General features: G+C 42.4%; 1 pseudogene; it reads right to left on the bottom strand.

Moving 5' to 3' along the window:
- Nucleotides 1-5,002: 5,002 nt before the first annotated feature.
- LOC142442687 (large ribosomal subunit protein uL3 pseudogene) lies at nucleotides 5,003-6,282 on the bottom strand (annotated as a pseudogene).
- Nucleotides 6,283-9,123: the final 2,841 nt, after the last annotated feature.

The following is a 9,123-nucleotide window of genomic DNA, read 5'->3' as shown; positions in this document are numbered from 1 at the left end:
CCCTGGGAGAGGGTTATATATCAATCACTATGATTGTTCCCCCTTTCTTCTGGTCTCAGGGTAAATGGGTTAGGAGTTCAAGGAGGCAGGACCCCACACATTCCATACTTTATTCCAATTCCTGGCTCTCCTTCTTCTGTTGTTCCAGGCAAACAGAGACCAATTGATGTGTCTTGTGGGGCTGATTGCAAGCTACTAAGGCTTAGCTTTGAAATGGACCTTCAAAATATTATTAAACAGTGAACTGGGATCTCCCATGAATCCAGGACCCTAAATTACCAAACCAGGAAACGGAATTCCCGTGAGGTTTCAGATTGCATCAACCTAGCTCTAGCAGCTACTCTTCCCACCTCTATGCCCCACCCCCCACCTTTGTTGATATTGTCAATGTATCTACCACGCAATTCTTGCTAATCCTACATTTTACGGATGGATAACATGTTGACAGCAATTCCAATAATCTGTTGTGCCCTTAATGAACACATTCTGTGCATGCCCCCTGACTCCCCTTTCCCTCCTTCTTACTCTTGTTGCTATCATGTAGCTTCAAGTAGGCACTGACGCATAGTGCCCCTATGTATAACAGAATGAAACATTGCCTCGTTCTAAGACAGCTTCACAATTGTTGCTATATTTTAGCACATTTTTGCAGCCAAGTTACCAATCCATTTTGTAGGTTTTCCTCATTTTCACCGACCCTGTGTTTCACCAAGCATGATGTTCTTCTCCAGCGACTATTTCCTTCTGATTATAGGTGCACAATATGTGAGACAAAGTTTCTCCATCCTCACTTCTAAGGGTTATCTTGACCGTACTTCCCCCAAATGCATTTGATTGCCATTCTGGCAGTTCAGGACGACCCCTGTCTGCATCATGGTTATTTATTGGGCTGCTAACTGCAAGGTTAGCACTTTGAAACCACCAGCAGCCTCTGAGGAAGAGAGGCAGGACTTTCTACTCTCGTAAGCACTTACAATCTCAGAAGTTCACAGGGACAGTTCTACCTTGCCCTTTGGGGCCACTATGAGTTGGCGTTGACCTGATGGCAGTGAGTTTGTTTTTGAGGGGCATCTGGCTGTTTATGATAGAGTCGAGATTCTTTACCACTCCCTTCTTAAAAGGCATCACATGGTCGTTCCTTTTTCTTCATTTACAAGCTTTGTTCTCCTTTTTTTATACATAAAGTAACTCAATATTTGCCACTTGTGATTCACTATTTCCACTTTGCAGAATGGTTTGCAGCTCCACAGCAAGACTTCATTTCTCTTACTAGCCGAGTCGTACTCCATGGTATGTTTGTAGCACATTCTGGCACTTTTTCACCTTTTGACTATTGAAAATAGTGCTGAATGAACATGGATGTGCAAGTGTCTGAGTCGTGTACACATGATTAATTAAACTTGTGACCTTTAAAATTGCCACCTAGTAAAGGCTACAGAGTTTCAGAATATGCATTCACAAAACATCAGGTTGAACTTGTCTGAAATTTTTCTCAACATATGGCTAAGAGTAGGGGGCTAAAATTCCCAGTTCCTTATATTCCCTGGGTTTAGCGAGGCTGATATGTTTCTGGAACTTGAATAATGCTCAAAATAAAGTAGACAAAATAGCACAAGTAATTTGATTATTTCTGACTGATGGTTGACTCCTGGTGTTGATGGAACCTGGCAATTATAACATAATAACACAGTTTAATGGCTTTGGATTCTAGAATTTTAAATCATTTTGCAACTCAGTGATGGATGTTCCACTTTCAGTTTCTCAACCGACTGGCTGCCTATTATTAGCTCACTGTCCTGGTTTTCTTAGGAGGAAAACCGGGTCAGGAATGCTGACTTATTCTTTGTTTCTCTCTCTTTCAGAATATTTCTGGTTTCAAAGTTTTATAAGGTGGAATGCAGCAATGCACACACACATATCATGCACAGATAAAATAAAAACATGAAACTGAGAAAATCACTGTAAAGGGGATACTGAAGGGAGAAAAATAAAATAAAAGTATACATTGTAAAATTCTTTAAGGAGAGATTCTGTGCTTTTGAGCCATGGATCATTATTGTTATTCTGCTCTGTAGAAGCCAACAGAGAGGAGAAAAAGTAATACTATTGTTATTAGGTGACCAAGAGGGACTTGAAGGACCTCACCTCTCTCTGGTCATTTCACCCTCATAAGACAGTGTTCCGAGGGGACATAGGAAAAGTTTCAAACAGAATGAGAGAGCTGTAAAAGGGTTAACATCAACACAATGTACCCACGGGCCCCACAGTTGGTCTGAGGGTAAGCCAATGGATAGAGACAAAAGACTTTTAGGGAGCTGATGACAGACCCCTTTCTATTGGCTGAGTTATCTTGGTGCATTTCCCCTTTACAGGTAGATCTGCTTGCTCTCCAAAGTCCTGGCTGTCTTCAATGCCAAACCGAAACGTAAGTGTCCATTCAATCATTTGTGGAGGTTGGGCATATATTCTTTCCACATCCCTTTTCTGCCGAGATCTCCTCTGTTGTGTTGAGAAGTCCTTCCTCTGTTCCCCTTCCTCCTTGCCCTGGATCCATTTACCGAGATATACATTCAAAGCAGTTCTGATTCCTAGTGACCCAGCCTGTAACAGGATGAAACACTTCACTGGGCAGTGCCACCTTAACAGTCATTGCTGTGCTTCAGCATTGTTGCAGCACTGTGTCCATCCAGCTCTTTCAGGCCCTTCCTACTTTACCAGGTATGATGTCCTTCTCCAGGTCTTGGTCTCTCATGAAAATGTGTCCAAAGTACATGGGACAAAGACTTACCATCATTGCTCTGGGGAGCCTTCTGTATATATTTGTTCCCAAGCAGATAGGTTTGTTCTTTAGACAGGAAATCATCAGAACTACATAATCTGGAGGGTCTTAAATTTACCCCGTTGATAATGAAAAAGAAAAGCAAAAATAGTCCCTCCTATAAATCAGGGAAAACTTTAAAAATGTAATCAATTACCTACCTGCTCAGTATATCTATAGTCAATGTATTAACCAATATCCTAGGGCAATTATGAAAATTCTTCAAAGTGGGCTATTAAAAGAACACTGTGATAGATAGGTTTATGGTGCCAACCTGGCTAATAAGAACATGTGGCATTAACAAGGTCACAGTTTGATTGGAGAGCAAAGAGATAAATGGCTCAGCAAGTCCCACCTTTCTCTCTCTTGTTCTCTGGTGATTGGACCAGTGGGCAGCTGCCTTAGCTAGTTCTCTGCCTCAACTTGTGAGCTATACAACCTGTGGGACACCCAACCCGTAGATTCTGTCATTAGAGCTTGAGACTCCTTCGAGGCCTGCTTCACCACACTGCTGGTGTGTACATTGCCCGAACGACTGTACCATTCTGTCATCTGGCTGACTGTTGGTGACCCACCCTGCTGTTTGCTGCCTGTGGCTGGACGGCCTGCATTGCTCTAAGGAAGACTCAACTGTCTACTTCCTTGACCTTGGACCCAGCATCCTAGAGTTGAAGGACTCTATATTAACTATTTCACAGAAGTGAAACTGAGCCCTTTGTACTGCTGTGTGGACTAATTAGCGGTTATATTCTTTTGTGCTGTATCTATCTATCTATCTATCATCTATCATCTATCTATTTAAATTCTAAGGGTCCTGGTTTTGTTTCTCAAGAGAATCCTGTCTAACACAAATATTAACACACACTTTGGTACAATTAATCTATACAGAACCAAATTTGAAGCACCTAGACAAAAATTCGAAACTCTACCATCAAGTTCATGCCAGTTCAGAATGACCGTATAGGATGGTGTGGACAATGTGACTTGTCACATGAGTAGAAAGCCCCTTCTCTGTCCTGAGGAATGCAAAACCACTGCACCACCAGTGAGCCTTGAGAGATATTTATTTCTGCCAGACATCAATCAATCATGTTCTTCTAAATAAGTCTTTGTTAAGAAGTGAATTTGTTGCCAGTTACCATCTGTATTAGACAGGGTTCTCTAGAGAGACAAAACCAGATTGCTAATAATATTATATATATATATATATATATATATATACATATATATTTATACAGATAGATAGATATATAACACAAGAAATGAACAGTTAAATTATAAAGCAGTACAATTGGCTCAGTGCAGCTCACTCCCATGAGAAAGTTGTGAGACACTGGCAGTCCTTCAAGTCTTGAGGGCCGCCAGGTAGTCATCTGTAGAGATCCAGGCTATCCCAGCACAGGTAGAAAACAGCAAGGCAGGTCACCAACAGTAAGTCCCCAGCTCCAGAGATGTAAATCCCAATTGTGTGGCAAAGCAGGTTTTAAAGGGACCTCAAATTACAGCGACACGGTCTATAGGTTAGGTGTCCCACAGGTAGTGTAGCTTGCAAATTGAGGCATAGAACAACCAAGGCAGCTGCACACTGGTCTGATGATCAAAGAGCAAGGGACAAGAAAGGTGAGACTCGCTGAGCCATTTATCTCTCCACCCTTCAATTAATCCCACATGTGTTATCAGCCAGGCTGGCACAATAAACTAACTATCTCACCATCATGCTAATTGAAGTTAAGTTTCAATAAAGATTCCACAGAGAATGGGCATCTTATTCTAGAACAAATTGCCATCCTTCCAGTGAGCCATGGTATCGTAGGATACTTGGTCCGTTGACCTCCCTCTTAATTCAACCTGAATTTGTTCTATTTCTCACTTGTTCCATGACAGAAATTTCTTCTCCAGCTTTTAAAATGTTGTCGGTGATCTTTTCTTTCTTACTCATTTTTACCTTTATTTTATATTGTTATTATTATTTTCATTTCATTTCATTTGGTTTTTAAATTGCTTCAGTTAGATTTCCCATTTTGTGAAACATAGATGGAGTGGATGCATAGAAACAATAATTGATGCAATGGTTTATCAGGAAGAGTGGAGGTTGAAGGGAACTGTGGAGCAAACAATGAATGTGGGAGCGTGGAGGGAGCATTAGAGTATGATTGTGACAATGCATATACAACAATTTTTTTTTCCACTGGAAAAGAAGTCTTTATTCTGATCCCACCAGCTGTACCATCTGTTATGCGCCTTCCTCTTTGGCAATCCGGTCTTTCTTGAGTGGTCCCATGAAAGCTTTTTTCTCTTCCACGGTCTGGAAACGGCCATGGCCAAACTTGGAGGTGGTGTCGATGAACTTGAGGTCGATCTTCTCCAGGGCACGGTGCTTGGTCTGCACCAGCAGGGACTTGCGCAGAGTGAGCACTCGCTTCTTGGTGCCCACCACGCAGCCCTTCAGCATGACAAAGTCATTGGTCACCTCCCCATAGTGGACAAAGCCGCCCAGGGGGTTGATGCTCTTGTCAGAGAGATCGTAGTCCGTGGAGGCGTTGTTCTTAATAAGCTTGCCGTCCTTGATGAGGTAGCCCTGCCCGATCTTGTAGATCTTCTTGTTGATCTCTGTGTGGTGGTGCTAGCCTTTCTGCCCAGCGCGGGCCACCGAGAAGGCCACGCGGGCGGGATGCCAGGCTCCGATACAAGCCACCTTGCGCAACCCTCGGTGGGTCTTTCGGGGCAGCTTCTTGGTGTGCCAACGACTGGTGACCCCTTTGTAGCCTTTGCCCTTGGTCACCCCGATGACGTCGATCATTTCGTCCTGCCCAAACACCTGGTTCACTGGCACCTGCTGCTCCAGCTTCTCTCGGGCCCAGTCCAGCTTCTCAGCCACGGAGCCCCGTTCACCTGGATCTCCATCAGGTGCGCCTTCTCCTGGCGCAGGGGGAGCAGGCGCGTCTGGGTGTGGGCGATGGCGCGCATGACCGGGCAGGACTTCTTCATGCTGCTAAAGTCTTTCTCGAGCTGCTTCTTGCCCTCGTCATCCTGCCTTCTTGCAGTACTTGGTGAAAGCCTTCTTCTTCGACTAGTGCCAGTTCTTGTAGAACCGCCGCTTGCACTCGTCACTGATGTGTTCCGCAAAGACCGTCTTGAAGGTCCGGAGGCCGCGATGTGTCTCCACATAGCCCACGATGCCCACCACCACCAATGGGAGTGGTCTCCACGATGGTCACTGCCTCCACCACTTCCTTCTTGTTCACCTTGGAGCCTGGCCTGTCGACCTCGCGCACAATGTGGGTCATGCCGGCCTTGTAGCCCAGGAAGGCCGTCAGGTGGACCGGCTTGGAGGCGTCATCCTTGGGGAAGCTCTTCACCTTCCCGCGGTGCCGGCTGCTGCGCTTCCGAGGCAGGAAGCCCAGAGACCCGTGCCGGGGCGCCGAGAACTTCCGGTGCGACATCACGTCGTCGATCCCCGCTGGTAGAGGACAACAATTTTTAAGATCGATTTAACTATGAAAGATTATGATATGTGAGTATTATATCAAGAAAACTACTTTTAAAAAAGGGGGAAGGGAAAAGACGGAAACCAGATTTGACATATGGTTACCATGGGTGAAAGAGTACGAATTTTGTTCAGGAGGCATTGAGTTTATGTTAATAGTGGTGGAATAATTTGAAAGGCTATCAATAAGGGTTGCAGAACACAAAAAGTATACTCAATGGCTCTGAATTATACATGTAGAAGATGAATTGGAGAATATTTTGTTCTGTATATTTTTGTCACAATTAAAAAAATAATTATACAAATAACATTGAGTACAATGAAGAAGAAAATGTTCTAAAATTGATTGTAGTAATGATTATACAACTCTTCTTGATATTATAGAGCTATTTGGATTGTATGATATGTGGATAAAGTACCAGTAAAATAGTTTTATATATATATAAAAGCCACCCTTAATTCAGATCCCAGTAAGTATTAGTAAATCTCTGTGGGTGCTATCAAGATCCCTCTCTTGAATGTGAGTCAGGGATTCAGGACTATCAACAGAATAGAAAAAAAGTAATAATAATAATAAATGGAAAACATAAATTGAAACAGAGTGTAAAAGAAAAATAGAATCCAACCTTAAGATAAGAGAGTTTCTCCCAAAGTATCCATTTCAAACTGTAAAACCAATTAAATTTTAAAACATAAACTTGAAAATAAATAGATAATGCTTCAGAAATAAGTCTAAGAATAAAAAAGGTAAATATGTGAGTAACACTTTAGAATATACAAATAAAATTAACATAATTAGTTTAAATTTAAGAGTGAGGATTTGTATTTCAGTTAAAGGAGAAAAGGTCGAATACCTCAAGCATAAAAATGAAATAATAAAATAAAGGTAGAAATTAGAAGCAAACACCTTAAAAATAGTTATAATAAATTCTTCTTCAATATTGAGGTCATGAATCACAGACACGAGTCTTTAATAAAGGCAGAGAGCTCCATCATGGCATAGCATGCTGGTAGAAGTTCTTACAAAGGAAACGTTCTCGTTGGAAGTGACTTTTCAAGTCAAACCTGACCGTGTGTTCTTCCTTGAAGGACAGCGGTAGGCAAGCTCCTCGGCCCCAGCTTTGGATTCACTGATGTTGAGGAAAAGCAGCCTCACTAACCTGGAGCGGTCTTGGCTCTTAAGCTTTCATCAAGTGCAGATGATCACGCTGATCTCTTTTGATGACGTGTATTAATTTTGATGACTCCTGATTAGGGAAAACAACAACAACAACAACCGGAAATGGCTAGTGGTATCATGGCTCTTACACATCATCCAATAGACCACAGTTTAACTTACTGGAAGCACCAGGGAAATTGTTTTTTAACTGGGTTTATTGGTCAGAGCGTGGAGGACCTCTGAGACTATGGCCTCTGTCACCCTGTGGGTCTGGAACTCAAATGACTGCAAGGCTCAATTTCCTGCCAACAATAGACAGATCTACAAGGAAACAGTAACCTTAGCCAGCTCCAAGCTGCTTACAATAATCAGCCATGTAAGATCAAAAGGGCAGTGATTTGACCCAGGGGCAACCTTCAGGAGGATCAGGAGAGTGGACTAGGAAGCACAGAGCAAAGGTGGGATAAGTGATGATGCTTTGTGAGGATCGCAATCGAGGACATGAAGAAGAGTGTGAATGCTTGTCAAGTACAAAGCTGTAAGTGTTAACCTGCTCCCAATTACAAGAAAAAGTTAAAAAATTAAGTAAAGAGCTAGAAATGTCCCGAGAGGGGTTTGTGAGTTTTAAAATGTAACCAAATGTAGAAATAAAAGGACTGAAAATGTGAATTTTAAAATAGGATCTCTTGAACTCCTTTTAGAATGACTGACTCATTTAGTCCAGCTAACATTTGGTCCAACATGGGACCTCATAGGCAGTGTCAAGAACATACCATAGACCCTGTCTGGGAAGTCACTTCTCACCCCGAGCTCCCTAAATCCTCATGAACTAATGGCACGATTCCTAAAGTGTGATATTAGTAATAGTTGTAGAGTTGTATTTAGGTAACGCCAAGTCAGTTCTGTCTCATAGCAACCCTATGTACAATAGAACCGATAACTGCTCAGTCCCGTGTCATCCTCAAAATTGTTCTTCCGTTTGAGCCCATTTTTGCAGCCTCTGTGTTAGTCCACCTTGCCCAAGGTTTTCCACTTTTTCACAGCCTTTCAATTTTACCAAAGGAGACTTCTTGGCACAGTCATTATGAGTTGGGCTGATAATTGCAAGATCCGCAGTTCAAAACCACCAGCTGCTCCTTGGGAGAGTTACAGTTTCCGAAATTCATAGGGCAGTTCTATGCTGTCCTATAGGGTCACTATGTGTAGGCACCAAATCAATGGCAGTGAATTTGGTTTGAGGGAGTTTCTGTTTTGCCAACTACGATGTTATTTTCCAGGAATGGATATCTCCTAACTACATGTTCAAAGCATGTGAAAAGAAATCTCACCATGCTTGCCTCTAAAGAACATCCTGGTCATACTTTGTCCAAGAGAGCTTTGTTTGCTCTTTTGACAATTCATGAAACCTCCAATAGTCTTTACCAGTACCACAATTAGATGCACCAATTCTTCTTCAGTGTTCCTTATTGAATATCCAATGTTAAGATGACAATGAGGCTATTTAAAATGCCATGGTTTGGCTAAGATGCATCTCAGTCCTCAACATAGCATCTTGCTTTTCAACTGTTTAAAAAATTCTTGTGCATCAGATTTACTAAATGCATGACATGGTTTGATTTCTTGACTACTTCTTCCAGGAGTACTGATTGTGGACCCAAG

Source organism: Tenrec ecaudatus, chromosome 3, assembly GCF_050624435.1.
Source record: "Tenrec ecaudatus isolate mTenEca1 chromosome 3, mTenEca1.hap1, whole genome shotgun sequence".
NCBI lineage: Eukaryota > Metazoa > Chordata > Mammalia > Afrosoricida > Tenrecidae > Tenrec > Tenrec ecaudatus.
The sequence above is the reverse complement of the archived record's forward strand: the minus strand, read 5'-3'. Positions and strand labels throughout refer to the sequence as shown.